This window comes from Oncorhynchus masou, chromosome 13, assembly GCF_036934945.1.
Source record: "Oncorhynchus masou masou isolate Uvic2021 chromosome 13, UVic_Omas_1.1, whole genome shotgun sequence".
In the NCBI taxonomy this organism is placed as follows: Eukaryota; Metazoa; Chordata; class Actinopteri; order Salmoniformes; family Salmonidae; genus Oncorhynchus; species Oncorhynchus masou.
Window position 1 is genome coordinate 52,540,439 of NC_088224.1, and position 14,880 is coordinate 52,555,318.

Genomic DNA, 14,880 nt, shown 5'->3' on the forward strand with positions numbered 1-14,880 from the left:
TGGGAACGTTGGGAATTACATGTAGGGGTAACTGTATTCCTAGGACTTCCACTGTCTCGGGAGATGATGAGCGCCTGAGAAATGCAATATTTTCCGTGATCATAACGTGATGAATCGGTTATTATAAAGACGATGGAAATAGAGATATGTAATCTGGATTTTGTTCCGAGAAGAGCCCACTGTAAAGTTCCCAGATGAAGGTGGTATAGTAATTTGTCCTTTTTTTCTGAAGACAGAAGTCACATTTAATCACTCATGGGTTCCTAATCCATTGAGGATTAACATGAACTTTCTTTTACCCTTTGATCTGGGAGGGCTGGGAGCTGATTCTGGGAGCTAAGGCCTGGAGCTGAGTCTTGGGAAAGTTGCAGCCGTTACAGGTACACTGCCAAGCACGGGCATTCCAATAATGTATGGGAATGGTGTGATCCTCGACTTGCCCTTATTACAAATCTCGGCGCACACATTCTACTGACGGAGGGGAGAGAGGAAACCCTATTGGCCTCAAGGCACCCAGATTTGACAAAAGACGTGGGCCTAATATGTCACGAGTCATGACAGCCAAACTAGAAACTAAGATACTCTAGGATAATCCATGCCTGTCCTCTTCTGAATTGACCTCACTTACCAGGCCTGAGATCATTCAACCCAAAATATTCCATAGCAGGCCTACGGTACATATCTAGTTAGGACCTTAAGATACTGTCATATGGATTATTTTTTTCATTGTTTTAAACTTAACCTTTATTTTACTAGGCAAGTCAGTTAAGAACAAATTCTTATTTTCAATGACGTCCTAGGAACAGTGGGTTAACTGCCTGTTTAGAGGCAGAACGACAGATTTGTACCTTGTCAGCTCTGGTGTTTGAACTTTCAACCTTTTGGTTACTAGTCCAACGCTCTAACCACGAGGCTACCCTGCCGCCCCACGAGGCTACCCTGCCGCCCCTTATTGTTCATACATTTTTGTTCAGGAAGATATTAACATCTTACCTGTTATATTTGAATGCCAGGATAATTGTGATCATTTTACAAGTATTTAAATCAGGACGGGTTTTAAATGGTTCTTCAGCTTGTCTCTGTAGAAGACCATGTAATGGTCCCAGGTAGAACCCCTAGAACCTTCTCGGGTGACAAAGGTTTCATGTCGAACCCTTGTCCCGGTGTAGAGAGGAACTGTTGGAGCCTTTTTTTCTAATAGTGCCAGACTGTGTGTAAACGTTGGTTAGTTCAGGAAGTCAAGAAGGGTTCAATTAAGTTACTACTGTTACAACATACCCTAAAGACAGAGCTGGCGAACACAATGGGGTGGAGAAATAGATCTACAGGTCTAACCTCTACTGTTGTCATATGAACCATATCCTATCACATATCCTTTCACATCACATCAATCTGACTACATTTATGAATTTGTTTGATCACTATGTTATCACGGGACGGAGAGCAAAAGATGACCATATTTCAACTAAGAGCTGAGGAAGGCAAGCTTTTTGATAAGTAATGTAGAACCTCTGCCTGAAGAATAATGAGATCAACAGGGAAGTGGGCTTGGTCTCTTATGACTTACTATGTAGTCTTCTAGTAAGACCTAAATTCGTAGAAGAGTAGAAGAGTCTGTGGAGAAAGGCTCACATTTTAACTGTCTGTACAGCACAGTCCCCCCACCACATATAGAACACGCTGATTTGCCACGTTAAAACAGTGGAGTTGAAAGGAGTCGGTTAAACCATGTCATCATGTCCAAATCCATGGAAGTAAAACAAATAATGGCATGACACACCAGGCAAATCAATGCATCCCACTGATGTTATGATATCTTATAAACAGGTCCCTGATTGGCTCCATTTCTCACAATTAGACCCTATCTATGTGAATTAACCAGTCAAAATAGCTATATCTACATCGTAAAGGGGTTACCATGAATCTGACAGGCAGCTCGGGGCAAGTAAAAACCTGTATTTAATATTACAGTACACCTACTGTGATATAAAAACAGTATCAAAGCAAGTACTGTGTCATGACACATAGTACAATACCGTAGATTGTACTGTATTTTACTGTAAAAAGTAAATGCTACTGTAATTGGAATTAATTAATGGATGAATGAATGAATGGATAAATTAACTAAATTCAGTGAAGGGAGAGGTTTTTTATTTCACAGTATTTAACTGTAATTACAAGGGATTGATGCAAACAGGTTGGCTGCTAGATAAAGTGTTTACACATTACAGCATATTAATGACTTCTAGACGTCTTAACAAAGGCTTCCGAACTGGCAGCGACTACAGGGCAAAACAGGCCAAAAGGACCAAAATGCTCAACCATTTAAGGTTTAAGACGAGCTGCCACTCCAACCTGTCCCCTATAGATAGATATAGCTCTGTTTGTAGGAATTTGCATACTATCATCCCGTGCCCAAGAAAGGGACAGTAACTGAACTGAATGACCACCGACCAGCAGCATTCACATCCGTCATCCGGAAGTGCTTCGAGAGGCTAGTCAAATACCACATAACCTCCTCCCTCCGTGACACACTCGACCGTCTCCAAATCGCCTACCATCCCGACAGATCCACGAACGACGTAATCACCATTGCACTGCACACTGCCCTCACCCACCTGGACAAAACCAATACATATGTGAGGATGCTGTTCGTCGACTACAGCTCGGCCTTAAATACCATAGTGCCTTCTAAGCTCACCACAAAAGCACAAGGCCCTGGGACTGAGCTGCTCCCTATGCAACTGGGTCCTAGACTTTGTGATGGTTCACCCCCAGGTGAGGAAAGTAGGCAACTACCTCTTCCACACTGATCCCCAACACGGGGGACCCCGCAAGGGTGCGTCCTCAGTCCCCTTCTGTACTCTCGGTGTACCCACGACTGCATCTAACTCCATCATAAAGTTCGCTGATGACATGACAGTAGTAGGCCTGATTACCAACAACGACGCAACGGACTACAGGGAGGAGGTAGGCACTCTGACGGAGTGGAGCAAGGTAAACAACCTCTCCCTTAACATCAGCAAAACAAAGGAACTGATTGTGGACTTCAGGAGGAACCAGGCTGGCCACCCTCATCAACGGGGCCGCCGTGGAGACGGTCAAATACTTAAAGTTCCTTGGTGTACACATCTCCGGAGGAGCTGAAATGGTAAAACTACACAGACACGGTGGTGAAAAAGGCACAACAGTGACTTTTCAACCTCAGGAAGCTGAAAAAATTTGACCTGTCCCTGAGGGACCTCGCAGTGTTCTACAGGGGCACCATAGAGAGCATACTGTTGGGCTGCATCACAGCTTGGTACGGCAACTTGGTATCACTGCCGACCACAAGGCGCTACAGAGGGTGGTACGCTCAGTCGAATGCACCATTGGGTGCACACTGCCTGCCCTCCAGGACACCTACAACACCAGGTGTCGCAGGAAGGCCAGGAAGATCATCAGGGACCCCAGCCACCCGAGCCACGGACTGTTCTCTCTGCTTCCATCACTCAGATGCAGGCAGTATAGGATCATCATGGGAAAAAAACTGAAAGAATGGCCAATAGCTTCTACACCCAGACCATCAGGCTGCCTAAAAGCCACCACTGATCAGATACCTGCTCTGCCTGTCCCCTTACTGCACCCCTGGGCTCCTCCCCTGTTGCTCCCCCTATGGAGACCCCCCCCCCAACAGACATTTACCCTGCCCTCACCCCAATGATAATTTACCATGTTACAGTTGTAAATATGTATATATTCTTTTTTTATTTTTTTTATTGTTCATTCACTTCCTTTTGATCTCCACTGTTGTTGATAAGAGTTTAAGATTTTCTCTGTACCCTGCATTTACATCTGCAACCTTGTGATTGTGATTATTAAACTCTCTAAATCTTTACATTTTAAATTGATGGGGCACTATGATCAGATAGGGCGTTAAATTGCTACAGCATTCCTCCCCTCATGGATGCAACAAATATAGCCTTATAAAAGGCACACCTCAAAATAAACGAATGAGCCAGAAACAACAATACCATGCAACCACTAGAGGTCAAAAGGTTTTTGGTGCTCTAAAGATATGGTACAGTACTGTATTCTGTGGAGTGGAATTACAGTACCATTTTAAAAAGAGCAATTTTCTCACAATGCACCATAACATACCATAACTTTTCCCACAAAGCACCATAACGTTTGAGTTTTTTTATTTATTTACTGTTGATAATACCTCAAATTACCATTTCAATTACCGTTTTCTGTTAGTGTATATGTAATAAATGCATCTGATTAACTTTGATACAATGACAAATGTCATAATACTTCATAATAATCATTTTTAAAATCGTTATAAAATAACTCACCTGAAGTTAACTCAGGATAAGAGGAATGTATTCTGTTCCTCTATCATGTGAATTAAGACAAGACAGGATTCATTTAACAGCTCTTGTAAAAAAAGAAAATGATTGAATCATACAAAATAACAGAAATGACAGGTGACGTTCGATGTCAAGTAGCACATGCGGATCACAATAACGTCTGGTCCATGTTGATGCGTCCTTACGATTAGGATGTGAAGGTGACAGTTCGCTCTCTTCTTCTAAATCCTTAGGTGCACTTGAACTGGCAGATCTGTCCTGAAATAGAAAGATCCGCTCTCATTTCCCGAGATGTGACGACTTTCCGTCATTCAGAGTCCCATTTCGGAAAGAGAATGAATGGATATCCCAACCTGGGGTTCTGTGACAAAATGCAACGTTCAACTAAAAAAAAAAGACAACTAATACAATGACAGACCTTACATTCACGGCTTCCCAATAAGTTTGCTTTTTCTGGCGGTATTCAGCCTATCTTCGCACTGCGTACCGCAACATAGGCTGCTAGGCTACACGGTCGGCGGTATTGCCAGCTTCTAGCATTCAGCGCTCTCTGCCTGTGTCGCTAAGGCGTTCCTAGCGGGCGTTCTGGGTGTGGACCAGTGGTTCGTTTTGAGGCGAGATGTTAAAGCGTCAATCAGCAGTTGTAACAATTTCAAAGCACACCCCGCCACTGTTTAGCTAATAAGTTGAGGGATGGGACTGGAGAAATGTAACCACTCTCAAATTCATAGACAGAGATATGGATGCTAGGACTATTTTCGCATGGGGAAATAAAATCGAGGCCATGCTGCCTGCTACATTGTTCTTGGAAATACAGATCCATTCATCTTAATTCAGGATGACAGGGGAAGTGATGTAAACTGTATACTACATCAATTGATAATCTACAGAATAGTCTTATAGTAATAGTTTCTAATATCTTAGAAATTGATATTTAATGTAGCTATGCAGGGCCTATTTATATTTTTTTGCCATTTTATAATCTATGTTATGTAGGCCTTTGTATAGCCTAAATCAGTTGTATCAGACCAGTCTTGTCCCCTTACTCTGAAACGTAGGCCCACTGTCTGTTAGCCTACATCTCAAAAATATTGCAAACTATGAGGGCTGACAAGTGCGTGTGTGTATGTGTTTTATATCTTCAAGCAATGTTCATAATATTGTTGTTCCTTTAGGTTGTTGGAGACAACAATCGAATTCCACGGATAAATGCAGGGATGTGATGATAATGGCAACGTGCCACAGCTAGTTGACTGGGGGCTGCATTTCTAAGAGACAGTCTCAGCCCTCTGAACGCTGCATGGCAAGTTGAGGCTTGAACACCTGAAAATGCACAAACGTCCACTGTTGCATTGTTTCGTTGTCATTTCGTGTCCCTCCACAGCTACAGGGCAGGAATTTGTCTGCATTGAATCCTGGCGTGTGGGGTGTGGGGAAGATGTACGCTATAATTCAATCAATTGCAGATGAAGGAAAACCACACTCCGGGTTCCCTCAGAACGTACATGCTTATTCTGAGGACTTGTTGGTTTATGTCCACATCCAATGCCCCTTTAAGCCGGCACCTGTTCCATTGATGCTGATGCTGCAGAGTCTAGGTTACTTTGGGTGAGGCTTGAGGTTTCTAGAGTTCAGATGACTTCTCAAGTGTATACACCAACACACTATCTAACAATAAAGCATGATCAGATCTACTATAGCTTCATAAGTGCGACCATAATGTACTGTAGGTTCATATGGAGATAAGATACAGTGCATTCGGAAAGTATTCAGACCCCTAGACTTTTTCCACATTTTGTTACGTTACAGCCTTATTCTAAAATGGATTAAATCCATGGTGAGGCAGGGTAGCCTAGTGGTAAGAGTGTTGGACTAGTGACCGGAAGGTTGCAAGTTCAAATCCTTGAGCTGACAAGGTACAAATCTGTTGTTCTGCCCCTGAACAGGCAGTTAACCCACTGTTCCTAGGCCGTCATTGAAAATAAGAATTTGTTCTTAACTGACTTGCCTAGTTAAATAAAGGTATAAAATTACTGTAATATATTTACATAAGTATTAAGAACCTTTACTCTGTCCTTTTTGATGCACCTTTGGCAGCGATTACAGCCACGGGTCTTCTTGAGTATGATGCTACAAGCTTGGCACACCTGCATTTGGGGAGTTTCTCCGATTCTTCTCTGCAGATCCTCTCAAGCTCAGTCAGGATGGATGGGGAGGCGTCGCTGCACAGCTATTTTCAGGTCTCTCCAGAGATGTTTGATCGGGTTCAAGTCCGGGCTCTGGCTGGGCCACTCAAGGACATTCAGAGACTTGTCCCGAAGCCACTCCTGCGTTGTCTTGGCTGTGTGCCAAACTTCTTCCATTTAACAATGATGGAGGCCAATGTGTTCTTGTGGAACTTCAATGCTGCATAAATGTTTTGGCACCCTTCCCCAGATTGGTGCCTCAACACAGTCCTGTCTCGGAGCTCTACAGACAATTCTTTCAACCTCATGACATGTTTTTTCTCTGACATGCACTGTCAGCTGTGGGACCTCATAAAGACAGGTGTGTGCCTTTCCAAATCATGTCCAATCAATTGAATTTACCGCAGGTGGACTCCAATCAAGTTGTAGAAACATTTCAAGGATGGTCAATGGAAACAGGATGCACCTGAGCTCAATTTCGAGTCTCATAGCAAAGGGTCTGAATACTTATGTTAAGGTATTTCTGTTTTCTATTTTTAATAACTTTTCAAACTTTTGTAAAAACCTGTTTTTGCTTTGTCATTTTATGGTATTGTGTGTAGATTGATGAGGGGGAAAAAATATTTTATGAATTTTCGATTAAGGCTGTTACATAACAAAATGTAATGCTTTCAGAATGCACTGTATATTGCAAATGGTTGGAAATGATTATTATATGTAACAAATCAACATGCTCAATTTCATCATAAAAAAAATCTTTATTGAGCTAACTTTGAATGATTTGGAAGCATGCCTTTATTCTTTATCAAAATTGTTGTGGCCGTCCATTTAGGTTGTTACATACTGGAATGGTGACCCCTGGTGGAGAAGCAAAGTTATCTTAAAGAGCCCACTATAGATTTATTTACAATAATATTTGATGCAGGGGCATATTTGGGGGGGGGGGGGGGGTGACCCGCAAAATAATCAAGAACAATAAACAGTCTGGATAATTTCACATAACAGATAGTTCATGGAAATGAACCTTCTGTATATGAACTCTGTTTCCTTAACTAGACTATTCTGTGTGAGACTTCGATCCCTATACTCCACATAGCCAAAGCTCTGGGAATATAGTAATAGTGAAGTACAATACAATACAGGTACCTCTATGGCCATAGCCAGTAATCACTAACATTAGCTTGTGTACATAACCAGAGGCACTATTCAGTTTACATAAAATGGACCTAAGGTACCATGCTCTTGTTTGGATGGATCAACCACCTCAAAGTATTGATGCTGTTCGATAGAAATGAATTGACTGATTACAGCCCTTACCTCATTAAAAGGGAGTAGGCTGGAGGGAGGAGCACTGACACACGCGCACACACACACACAACACACACACACACACACACAAGGCATGCAAAGGCAACGTGGTTTTTTATTGGTAATTTGTTTAATACTGTCTTAGATTTAGCACTCCTACCACCAGGGCATGGTTGGTGGTAGGAGTGCTCCTCTGCTTCCAATGTCAGAATGGAAGGTGTTCTTTGGATTAAAGGCTCTTCTGGGCGTAATGAAGCAAACAAGTTAAATGCCACTGTGTAATTCTAAAAAGCCCTCATTAAATTGGTTCATCTTTATTGAAAAAAGATGCGTGTAGATTCAAGAATTCTGTCACGCCCTGATCTGTTTCACCTGTCCTTGTGTTGTCTCCAACTCCTCCAGGTGTCGCCCATCTTCGCCTGTGTATTTGCACCTGTGATTTCTGTCTGTCTGTTGCCAGTTCGTCTTGTTTGTTCAAGCCTACCGGCGGTTTGTCTCAACTCCTGGTTTTCCCGAGTCTCTTCCCCCCCCTCATCCTCCTGGTTTTCCCGAGTCTCTTTTTTCCCCCCCTCATCCTCCTGGTTTTCCCTAGTCTCTTCCCCCCCCCTCATCCTCCTGGTTTTCCAGCGTCTCTTTTTTTCCCCCCTCATCCTCCTGGTTTTTGACCTTTGCCTGTCCTGAACCTGTACCTGCTGGCCTGTCTCTGACCCTAAGCCTGCCTGCCGTCCTGTACCTTGCCCTCTGCTCTGGATTATCACCCCCTGCCTGCCGTAACCTGTCATTTACCTGCCCATGTGGTTACAATAAACATTGTTACTTCACACTGTCTGCACTTGGGTCTTACCTTGATTCCTGATGAATTCACTAATAAGGCTTACCTGCAGTGCTTCTCGAAAGTTTTGTGATTTATTGTGTGAATTCTCAATAAGAATAATGAACTGGTAATTAACATGCAATTATGTTCTTTAAACAACCGACCAACAATATAAAACACCCTTTTTAGTAGGGTTCACAATATAGAGTGACTGTGATTTTTGTTTACATCAACATAACTTTTAATTTGCACTGTCCCTTTAAGACCCGCACCTGTTCCACTGATGTTGTTGCTGTAGCTTCTAGTTACTTTGCCCAGGTGAGACTTCTCTAGTGAGACTTACTAGAGTTCATATCCCTTCTCAAGTGTACGCAACAGAACGACACACTAACTATTATCCGATCGACCGTATTGTCATACGTGTATGACTAACATAAGTTCATATGGAGATATTGTAAAAAAAATACATAATTCATTATTCATATACAGTATTTAATTTATTTAACATGCACAATTTCAAAAAAGGGAAATATATTATTGAGCATATCTCGATTGATTTGAAAGCACGTCCACTGAATGCAAATATAAATGCAATATGTAAGGTGTTGGTCCCATGTTTCATGAGCTGAAATAAAAGATCCCTAAAATGTTCCATATGCACAAAAAGCTTATTTCTCTTATTTCTGTTACTGGGCATTTTTCCTTTGCCAAGGTAATCCATCCACAGGTGTGGCATATCAAGAAGCTGATTAAACAGCATGATCATTGCACAGGTGCACCTAGCTGTATTCCCATTCATGTGAAATCCATAGATTAGGTCCTAATGAATTTATTTGAATTGACTGATTTCCTTACATGAACTAAAAATGTTGCATGTTGAGTTTATCTTTTTTTGTTCAATATGCTTTACCTTAATTGTTGTGGCCCTCATTCTAAGTAATTGCTGAATGGTGACCCCCAGTGGAGAAAGTGAAGCTAAAGCGCCTAGTCTATTGGCATCTAAAATTTGAATATTTGGCATGGCAATGTGTGACAAGGAGTTGGTATGATCGCACTTGTAAACAGATTGGCACTCATGCCACATGCCAGTTCAAAACATACATTACCCATACATTGCACAATAGCATCAGACAAAGGGAAGAGGAAGTACATCTTATTATTTTCTGTTCTTGCCATTCTACAGATAAGGAGTAGCTACTGGTTCAACATAAAAATGTCGTACTGTACACTTCCAACCGGACCTGAATACATGATGAGTATGAGGACCGTTGCACCTGTTCTCTCCACAGCTCTGCTGTTGCTGGTTCCTGGGATCCTGACTGAAAGTAATGTCAAATATATTTACTTACTACCTCTTAGTAAAGTCTTCTCTATAACCTATACACTACAGTATAGTTGACTTTGTAAATGCCCATTTCAACAGTCTTCCGTTGAGCTGGTCGTAGTCAACAGCATCTCAAACACACCCAATGGGACCTACAGTACTGATGTCGCATTCAGAGGGATCCGTAGCGGTGGCGCGAGAAGACTAACAGGAGACCAATGCAGGATTCAAGTTAGTAGATTACGAGGTTACATTGTCTCATTGTTAGATGCTGTATTGTTAGATTCTTAGCAGTTGATGTGTCAGTGATTGTATTGTATGTCAGATGTCATTGGTGAACACAGTTGTTTTTGCAGTTTCACCTACACAGAGGACTGCAACTATGGTCCCTTCTTTTTTTTGGGGGGGGGGGGGGGTTGCTTAGGGACAAGTCACCTGATGCAAATAATGGAAAAAGCATGCATGTTATTTACAATGACGTTCATAAAATATAACAACACCTCTGTCACACAAATGCTGCACATACTGGATAACTACTCACACATTGATCTATTTGGACATTATTTCTGCAGGTATTGGCTGTTATATCCCAGACCCAAATGACCTCATCATCCTGAGATTTACAGTGGTCATCTCGGGCTCTCGCTTTGTGAGTGGCAACCGTTAGAAATCTGGGAACTTGGCAGCAAGAAGTCATGTAGAAAATGTAATGTTCTGTAGTTGTCATTCGTTGCATTGCATGGCATGGAGTGATACTGCGTTTTGCACTTGTCTTCAATGTCAAAGATAGTTGTGGTGTTCTGGCATTTCACAACATCTCAAATAAAAAAGAACCGTGTTGTTTTTGCCGTTTCACTTACACAGAGGACACCAAACTACGATCCCTTCCTGGTGAGTGTGAATGGTGTGGCTGGGAACAAAACTGAGAAAGCTTTCTGGGAGCTCCTTGTTCAGACTTGGGGGGGCTACACTCAGATCTAATGTGGGTGAGTAATGGTGGAATGTTTTTTCAGTCGGTTAATACAATTGGTTGGACCATCTGTCTGTTTGCATCTTTCTCTCTCTGTAAAGCTAATACATATACAGCAAGGAAAATACAGTAAGGAAAAAAGCATGCATGACTTCTTTTCCAGTCAATCCTCAGTCATTCATTAAATATATCAGCTGTCACAAACATTTTGTACATGCTGTATAACTACTCACACCATGACCTATTTGGACATTATTTCTGCAAATATTGATTGTTACATCCCAGAACAAAATTACTGCATTGTCCAGAAAATTACAATGTACACCCCGAGCTTGCAATCCGCAAGTGGCAGAGGTACGAATCCGGGCGTGATGTTGTTCCTGATGTGTTCGTTTTTTTGTTTTCTAATCTAAGCCTTTCCTCAGTCCCTACCATGCATAACCCTAAAACACTAACCCCATGCCGGAACCTTAGTCACTACCATACCACACCCTAAGTCACTAACTAACCCCATACTCTACCCTAAGTCACTAACTAACCCCATACTCAACCCTAAGTCACTAACTAACCCCATACCACACCCTAAGTCACTAACTAACCCCATACCACACCCTAAGTCACTAACTAACCCCATACCACACCCTAAGTCATTAACTAACCCCATACTCAACCCTAAGTCACTTACTAACCCCATACTCAACCCTAAGTCACTTACTAACACCTAAATCATTAGCAGGGAGGTTCACTCGCTTAACACGTCTTAATCGGCAGATACAGTGCCTTGCGAAAGTATTCGGCCCCCTTGAACTTTGCAACCTTTTGCCACATTTCAGGCTTCAAACATAAAGATATAAAACTGTATTTTTTTGTGAAGAATCAACAACAAGTGGGACACAATCATGAAGTGGAAGGACATTTATTGGATATTTCAAACTTTTTTAACAATTCAAAAACTGAAAAATTGGGCGTGCAAAATTATTCAGCCCCCTTAATAAGTTAATACTTTGTAGCGCCACCTTTTGCTGCGATTACAGCTGTAAGTCGCTTGGGGTATGTCTCTATCAGTTTTGCACATCGAGAGACTGAAATTTTTTCCCATTCCTCCTTGCAAAATAGCTCGAGCTCAGTGAGGTTGGATGGAGAGCATTTGTGAACAGCAGTTTTCAGTTCTTTCCACAGATTCTCGATTGAATTCAGGTCTGACTTGGCCATTCTAACACCTGGATATGTTTATTTTTGAACCATTCCATTGTAGATTTTGCTTTATGTTTTGGATCATTGTCTTGTTGGAAGACAAATCTCCGTCCCAGTCTCAGGTCTTTTGCAGACTCCATCAGGTTCTCTTTCAGAATGGTTCTGTATTTGGCTCCATCCATCTTCCCATCAATTTTAACCATCTTCCCTGTCCCTGCTGAAGAAAAGCAGGCCCGAACCATGATGCTGCCACCACCATGTTTGACAGTGGGTATGGTGTGTTCAGGGTGATGAGCTGTGTTGCTTTTACACCAAACATAACGTTTTGCATTGTTGCCAAAAAGTTCAATTTTGGTTTCATCTGACCAGAGCACCTTCTTCCACATGTTTGGTGTGTCTCCCAGGTGGCTTGTGGCAAACTTTAAACGACACTTTTTATGGATATCTTTAAGAAATGGCTTTCTTCTTGCCACTTCCATAGAGGCCAGATTTGTGCAATATACGACTGATTGTTGTCCTATGGACAGAGTCTCCCACCTCAGCTGTAGATCTCTGCAGTTCATCCAGAGTGATCATGGGCCTCTTGGCTGCATCGCTGATCAGTCTTCTCCTTGTATGAGCTGAAAGTTTAGAGGGACGGCCAGGTCTTGGTAGATTTGCAGTGGTCTGATACTCCTTCCATTTCAATATTATCGCTTGCACAGTGCTCCTTGGGATGTTTAAAGCTTGGGAAATCTTTTTGTATCCAAATCCGGCTTTAAACTTCTTCACAACAGTATCTCGGACCTGCCTGGTGTGTTCCTTGTTCTTCATGATGCTCTCTGCGCTTTTAACGGACCTCTGAGACTATCACAGTGCAGGTGCATTTATACGGAGACTTGATTACACACAGGTGGATTGTATTTATCATCATTAGTCATTTAGGTCAACATTGGATCATTCAGAGATCCTCACTGAACTTCTGGAGAGAGTTTGCTGCACTGAAAGTAAAGGGGCTGAATAATTTTGCACGCCCAATTTTTCAGTTTTTGATTTGTTAAAAAAGTTTGAAATATCCAATAAATGTCGTTTCACTTCATGATTGTGTCCCACTTGTTGTTGATTCTTCACAAACAAATACAGTTTATATCTTTATGTTTGAAGCCTGAAATGTGGCAAAAGGTCGCAAAGTTCAAGGGGACCGAATACTTTCGCAAGGCACTGTAAATATTGGCTGGTTTCTGTGACAGTGATTTTCAACCCGTGTAAAATGTATTTTATGTGATCATGTTGGAACAGACAGTAGCTTCTGATCAATACTGTATTGTGATTTGAAAACGTGCCACAGTTTGTGCTACAATTTATGTCATTTTTAAATTATTTACATGGTTATGAAATAATTATCTAATTGTTTGAATTCCATTTAATTTTATGATGAACATTTACCCTGACATCATAGTAAATACGAAGCCAAGGCATGGGTTCCTTGTTCTTTCTTGGTAAAGACCAAGAAGAATGAAGATTGAAGATGAGGACGAAGAAAATGAAAACACCTCTTTGAAGACTGTTAAACAAATGATGAATGAAGAACTATGAATAAAATAAAATATATTTAATTAGACACACAATTAATGAATGTAGATAGCAAAAGCTAAGGTTGCCCAGCTCGGCGGAGATACGATCTTCGGCAAAAAAAATATTATTTGAAGATGACGTCTGTGTCCGTCAAGGAGTCTCCTTTTCTTTTGGGGATTGGTTCTCCATGCTTACGCTCTGACATGTTTTGGTGTTGTTTGTATTGGTGATATTGGTCAACACATTTCTCTAGCCTCATACTGTGTTTTGTGTTGTTATCCAGATTGAAGGTATGTGGAGGGAAGTGCTAATATTTAGTCAAACTTACAGATGTTGAATATTAAATTTTTATCTTGAGGCGTTCTGCACTGCTGTCTTCAGTCTGCCATGGGGGTGATGGTGTTAAGTTTGTGTGTTCTTGTGTTGCAGGGGACGTCTTGCAGTCATGCAGCTGCAATACCATGGAAGGTAGCGAGCTAGCTAGCTTTTTGTTTACCCTCCTACTTGCCCTTTCTATAACTGCTAAGTTTGTTGTTAGCTAGTTACTTCGCCAATTGTGATGATACCATATCACTGACCAGAACTGACAACGTTAACTATGGCTGGCAAGCAAATAACTAGCTTGCTAGCTGCAACTTTTGGCTATTGATGAATGTATCCAGCTGGAAAAAAAGATGATGCGGGCCTCAGAGGTGGAATCACAAAAGTTGCAAACACTGGTGCAAAATCTGATCATGGAAATGTGAGAGGGCTTTGTTGACCTTTGGTGGCTCTCATATCCACATTCCTGCTGGTACTGCTGCCTGGTAGGCACCTTGTCTACAATGTAATGACGGCTAAAATATAGTCACTATTTTAACATGAATTCCCCTTTGAATATCATCACGATGCTTCAGCATGGATGGCTACTTGTAGCCCTGTGTGGGTCAGTCGGTAGAGCACAGCGCTTAATTGCACCGCCATGGATCATGGGCTCGATTCATGCTGGGTCCAACAACATGAAAAATGTACCTGTTGCGCATAGATATTGTCTATCGTCGTTTGCAACACTCACTACAGAGTTCCAAAACTGCATCTGGAAGCAACATCAGTACAATAACTATTTTGTCGGGAGCTTCATGAAATGGGTATACATGGCCGCACACAAGCCTAAGATCACCATGTGCAATGCCAAGCGT